Raw genomic sequence first — 7,310 nt, forward strand, 5'->3', positions numbered from 1 at the left:
TTTTACACTCCAATCTTTTTTTTTTAATTTTTTACTCAGTAGACTAGTTCATAATTGTATGATATATTCTAAATTTTTAATGGGGCAGAAGGTGGTTTTCTCTTAATTAGGGAAAAGATATATACATATTATCAGTATACCTATATTAAGCTATGGTATGTCAACTTGCCTCATTAAAAAAAATCAAATTTGACAAGACAGTTTGCCTTGGTCAAGATTATTTTCTAAATATTTCTTAAAAAATTAATATTAATTAATGAGTTTTTTACCGATTGATCTAAATACATCATATATAATATTATATATAATAAGTATTATTTCTACCAAATTTTTATGGTAAATACTTTCTTTGAGAAATTTTATTAAAGCTCAAGGGTAAACTTAAACCACTCTATTTCAATATTTTTTTTCAAAAAAATTTTAGCGTTGAAAAAGTTATTAATACCGTTCTATAATAACTTAATAGTAATAAAATGTATGATATTAGTCAGTTTTATTCGTAGACTTTGACNTATTAATACCGTTCTATAATAACTTAATAGTAATAAAATGTATGATATTAGTCAGTTTTATTCGTAGACTTTGACAATAAATGTTTGTAATTTTTACGATTCCTTCAAGTACTTGGGTCTTCAAATATTTATATAGGATTTATAAAGAATCCGCCAAGCAGAAATACTTAAGCGTAAGTATAATAATAAGACAAAAACACATTTCTTTCTTTGGGTTAGTATTAATAGTCATGTAGATTTGACTTTAAGCTATAAAATAATAGAGTATGTTGCACAATGCTAGTAATTAAAGTATGTTAGTAATTAATTATTTAAAATTTAATTAGCAAGTCTCGATACCACCTACTTTTTAATTTTTTACAAGGATTTCCGAGTTTTATGCACCGGAGACTTCTGATATGAGAGGATTCTTTTGTTGAAATAGTCGGGATTTGAACCATCTATAATGTAGTTTTAAAACTTCATTTTCAGTAGAAACATTAAGATGAGTGTTTAAAGTGTGATCAGAAACCTAAAAACGAGCTCTAGAAATTAGTCGTAGAATTTTAAACTAAAATATTTGGATTCTATAAATCCTAATAGGTTTCAGTAAAAGTTTATTGAGAAATACTTTATTATTTAGGTTTATATGTTTGAAAATTAATAGTAGTCAAAAGAGACGGAAACGATTGTTGAGTAAAAGCACTTTGTTAAAGATGTGGGAAGAACAGATAATTTTGCGGGTAATCAATATGTTCAAATAGCGGATAAATTTAGCAGTAGGAAGGGATTGGTTATTAAAAAAATGAGTTGGAAAAGTTCAATGTCGAAGAGTAAACTTTCAGTGACTAGATTTTAATATTAATGAATATGTTACGATAAAACTTATTCTTTTGACTCTTACATTTTGTATGTAAGATATTTCAATTTTGTTTTTAAAAACGCCAAAGCAGTGCAACAATTTTATACATAAACAAATACAGTAGCTCGATTCGTATTACAAGTAGTTATTTAACTTGAAAGAAGATTAACTATTTGGAAATTTCCTAGATTAAACCCTTATCCTAAACTTCTACTAGACACGATCTCCTGAATCATCTACACTCATATCAGCCGTCTGCATATCACATTTAATAACATTCCTTAATCTCTTTTTTTGATTGAAGCTACACCTATACCTCCTCTTATATATTGGTTCCTTATCCTAACATCTCAAGTCACTCCACTCATTTTTCTAAGCATTCTCATCTCTGCTACATTCATTCTTTGCTCTACTTTCTTGTCTACCACCTAACATTGAATTATACATTACAGCTGATCTCACTACAGTCTTTAGAAGTTAAAATTTGAGACTAAAGAATTTCATTTCTTTTATCGCAAGTTTTTTTTAATGAATATTAACCTTAAAGCATTTCTAATATAAATTTCAGAGAATATACTGTGCATATATTAATAGATTTTTAAGGTATATTAGCATAATTTTTATAGGATAATAAAAACCTAAAAATCACCTCTCTAGTTATGGCGGTTTAGATAACAAGGTTTATAAAATACTTGTGAATAATTTAATGTGTTCAAAAAATATTTTGTAACAAAAATTATCAAAGTTATATAGTTAAATATTGACTTTTTTGTACATTTTGCTGCACTAAATTATATTACGCTGCTTTTAATCAAAACAAATTAAGAAATATATAAAATATTGAAATAGAAAGAAATAATTTATATAAAAAATTTACTTAAATAGTAGAAATTAATTGAGACTAATTTATTACATTGATTTCCATTATTCTTAAATATAAGTAACAGCATAGTTTATTTAATTTATGAATAATTTTAATTGCTAGTAATACAGAAAGTTTATAAACTTAAAATATATTTATGATATAGGTCTAGTTATATATTTTAGCATGGGAATAATAGTGTTGAATGATATACGATAGTAGTTAATCATAATCAAAGCATTAATGACAGTTACTAAAGACATTATTCGTTAAGTTGCTATGACACTCATAAAAGAGAAGTGTTGTTGGTATGTACGTATTTTGCATAAAAGAATGACGTAAAAGGTATTTTGATAAAAGATTAAAATAACATAGCTATTTATTCGTTTGTCGTATAAATGAAGTATAATACTATTTGATTAATATATAACGTGACAATGAGATAGTATGGGGCAATCATTTTATTCAATTTAAATGTTTTAGATTTATCAACAAATGTAATTGTATAATTTATTTTTTGAATATACAATTCAAATTCTACTAAACGATGAATTAGATATTTTCTAATTACACATTTAATAGAAACTTTCTATATTTATGATTCATTTTTTGGAGGTGGTAATAAGATAATAAATTTGAACTCATAATCTTTAATATTCGATATTATTAAATTTTAATTTTAATAAAATTTATTTTATTGATTCCAAATATTAATTTGTTTTGCTATATGACTCTGTGTATAATATATATTATTTGTTATATAATAGATTTTCTTCTATCGAGGTATAATTTTGAAATTTCTCGTGACTTTAATAGGCTTCTAAATTACTTTTTTTTGCTTTGTGGAAATTATAGTCGAGAGTATCTTACGTAATTATATTCTTTCTTAGATAATTTAGTTTATAAGAGTACAAAGATAAAGGGACAGAAAAAAATTATTTTTAATGTAATTTCAATGTTTTAATTTTATAAATGAGTAAAATACAAAATATTTTGGTAGAATATTTAACATTGATTTAGTTAATGTAATTGAGTCACAATATTTTTAAGATTTTAGTATATAAAATATATTCAATACATGTTAAATTGACCACAAAATTTTCTTAGAAAATTGTTAAAAACCAGAAGAGGAAGTTTTTATACTGTTTTTAATGGATATGATATTTCAAATCTGTTTGCTACTTTTTTTTCTAATGTCTACTACTCCCACAAGAATTAAAAAAAATCATTCTTTGGATATAAAACGTAATAACTCTATATTATAAACTTCTATTTATTTTTTGAGTTAGAAATACGTAATGATCTAATTTTATTAAGGCATTAATTTTAAAAAAAAACTATTGAAAATCTTAAATTTTGTAAAAAGAAAAATTATTGGCCTTAAAAAACTTAAAAAAATTTTTTGCTAAACAATTTTTTTCATCCCTTTAGAGTTAAATGACCATAATTTTTAATTTTTCAATTGGAAACTCCAATATTTAACTTGATAATGTTATATAAAAATGTTACCAAACAGTTTTGTTCTAATAATTCGTTTGTGATTTAAAATTGTTTCAAAATTCGGATTTAAAGCAAAAATTGATCATTATAATGATGAATTTTATAATTATAACAAAACTAAATTACAATTTGGTTTTCTTATACACAAAAGAGCAATAATATGTTTACATAAGCTAAATAATTTTTTATAATGATTATTAATATACATTTTTTACACCGGTAAAATTTATGGGATTTTTTATCTTGATAGATCCACTTATAATTAAATGGATAGAAACCATGCTTAAAGATCACTCCATCTTTGGACAACTCAATAAAACCAAGATATTCAGGAGTCTTAAATAAGGACGTCCACAAGGAAGGGTTTCTATACCTTGTTATGATGTCTAGTAATGGACTCACTTATTAAAGAGTTAAACAAATTCTGTTATGCACAAGCCTATGCGGTTGACTTAATTATAGTGGTGGGAAAATTCCGAGACAATTATAGATTTAACACAACAGAAACCAAACACTATACATGTATGGTGAAGCCAGTATGGTCTATCTATTAATCCAAATAAAGCAAAGGTAGTTATGTTCACTAGGAGGAAAACGGGACTAGACAAATTTATCACGCTTACTCTAAATGAAAAAATAATTAGCTTTAAATCAGAACTAAAATACTTAGGTATAATCTTAGATAGTAAGCTAAAATAGAAATCATATGTTGAGTCAAGAGGCAAAAAAGCAATGACCGAACTGTGGACTTGCAGCTGCACATTTCAGTAATTAAACGTATAGTCTTGTGCGGTATCCTGGTCTGTTGAAGTCGTTACAGCTAGGAAAGAACTCAGGCGTATACAGAAAATGGCTGCCATAGTCATCACTGAATCACTAAGAATTACGCCAACGGTTGCATTAGAAGCACTAATCGAAATACATCCTTTGCATCTAGAGGTCATAGCTCACGACAAAGCCATAGAACTAAGATTCCACAACTTAGGTATCTGGACTACGGAGAGAAACACAACAGAACACGATAAAATACTAAAATAGGCATGGGTATTTTGAAATACACCTTGGACTATATCAAACCGGTTCTTAAGATTACCATTGCCTTCAAGGTGGAAATCACTACATGTAGAGAATGGATTATTGAGAATGGAGGATGTATAATATATACAGATAAATGCAAAAAATCTGGAAAGGTAGGTGCTGGCAGTTGGGATCTAAAACCTCGAATAAATGTCAGTATGCCAATAAGCACAACATCCACAGGAGGTGACTTGATAGTCAATGATAGGTATAATTTAATAACACTATAGTGATAACACTGAGGTGTGTAAACCGATTCAAGAAAATTCGGTGTGAGGTGTGCACAACAGGTCTGAATGTATGGGCATTGTGTCCACCTCACTAATAACAAAAACTAAGCATCAATTAACGTATAAGGACCAAAGTTATTATGCGACCAACGTTTATAATAAATAATGAATAACAATAAATAACTTCTAGTACAAATTATATTGTGTCAATTTTTAAACAACATGAACATAATATTTTCACACTATTTTTATTTAAAAATAAACCACAAATTATGCATTTAATGACGTTAATAACAAAATTAAAAACAAAAAAAACAATCTTAATATTTATAATCTTTAATGAATTATTGAATCAAACTATATTATATAGAGTGATCATATATATATATATATATATATACTCTTAATTTTTATAACTTTTGATACCGTGACTATTTCTTAATATTTTCTTAATAAATTTTTCTATTTATTAAGCTATTTGTTAAGAAAAAAACATTAAAATTATTATTTTTACATTTTTTTGTAAAATTTCCCTTACGTAAGTTTTACTTTCATAATTTTAAGTTAAGAAAACAAAAACGTTATGAGGCATAGATCAGTTGCTCATTTCTATTAATTTTGCCTCTAAAATTCAACTTAATAGGTCCGGGAGCACTGGTTAACTTTAACGGATCGGTCACAAATTTCGCACAGCTCATTTTTATTAGAATTAAAAGAAAATTAAGAGATAGCACAAAAAAAAAAACATTCAATTTTTGAGAGCCACCCTAATAGTTATATTATTACTATTAATTATCTAGTAGCTGAAAATTTTGAGAATAACTTAATATTTTTTTTGAATAATAGTTGATAAAAATTATTTGTCTGATTCAGTAGTTAAGTAAGTTTACTGTTATTTGTTTAAAAACGCTTAAATATTTCTTTTTATATATAAGATAATTCTTATGTTAACTATTCTATCATGCCCCAATTATTAAAATATTACAAACAAAAGGAAAAAGCACGGTATTGATAAAACTGGTAATTGGTGAAATTCGGCAATTAACCATACAATAAATGAAACATTACAAGTTTGAGTTTGAAAAAACTGTGAGAAGAAATAAGGAGCTTAGATTGTTTTTTATTTGTAAACATATCAATTAGGTCACAATGTTCTTCTGCTACGCTCCGCGAACCAACAAATTCTGCCACGAGTAAGATATGCATGTTGTTTAGGTATTGAATGATGTAATTTATGTATAGTTTTTGAGAATTTCTGATGCGTAGTTTTACCCAGCTCTCCCCCAAAAGCTATTTTAACGCTAAATAAATGTTTTTTCAACATTATTAAATATTTAAAATTTAAAAATGCTGCATTTTAAATGAAATTACTTATAAAATATAAATTTCGTTTCAGCCTGTACTTTTAATTACAACCATTTTGATTCAGAATAATTAAATATTAAAATTCATTGTGAATTCTTTTCATTTAAATAATTTTACAAAATAATCATAAAAAAAAGTTATTTTACTCAGTATGCAAATATGTTGTAGTTTTTCAATTTAATATAAAATTAATATGTGTTAAAATGTGTTTATAAGATTTAAATCAGTTTCCACGTTTAAAAACAATATGCCAAATATACACAATTCATAATAAATGTTTCACTAAAGTGAACTTCATAAATTGCAATCAATATATAAAATCGCACATAGATTTGAATACTATGTGACATAGTAATAAAAGTCTATCGACGATACATTGAACATTGAGTAGATAAAAAAGTACTATCGAAAAATTATTGGCAAAGATAGGAAAATTTCTGTCGCTCACCCGCGAGCGTTTTAAAATTTCGACTTATTCGAGAAAAACTTTAGCTGACGTTAGCGTTTAATTACCTTTGGTCTGATATATTCGTCTAGGCCCTTTTTTAATATATATGCTTATTTTAATGCAAGTAAACATGCATATATTTTAAATATAATTTTTTGATAACCCTCAAATTGATAAACTTTGTAAAATCCAATAANGTAAACATGCATATATTTTAAATATAATTTTTTGATAACACTCAAATTGATAAACTTTGTAAAATCCAATAATCTTAATTGTGAATATATTAAATAATTTTATCCTATACATGCTTTAAAATTATTTTTTTTTATAATTTAGTTGTTTGTGAATTCTATTTTAATTTTTAATATATTCTCATCTACGTATCGTTCATATACCTCAGTTATTGATTTATTTTCTGAACATGATTTATTTAGTCATTACTGACATTAAGGATTGAATAAATAAAATAAAA

General features: G+C 25.5%; 1 protein-coding gene across 6 annotated transcripts in view; it reads right to left on the bottom strand.

Moving 5' to 3' along the window:
- LOC126905896 (farnesol dehydrogenase-like) overlaps positions 1-7,310 on the bottom strand; it is a 42,944-nt gene that overhangs the window by 28,511 nt on the left and 7,123 nt on the right. The gene's annotated exons all lie outside the window — the stretch shown is intronic.

The sequence above is a fragment of the Daktulosphaira vitifoliae genome, unplaced genomic scaffold, assembly GCF_025091365.1.
Source record: "Daktulosphaira vitifoliae isolate Bord-2020 unplaced genomic scaffold, ASM2509136v1 Scaffold_4, whole genome shotgun sequence".
Classification (NCBI taxonomy): domain Eukaryota; kingdom Metazoa; phylum Arthropoda; class Insecta; order Hemiptera; family Phylloxeridae; genus Daktulosphaira; species Daktulosphaira vitifoliae.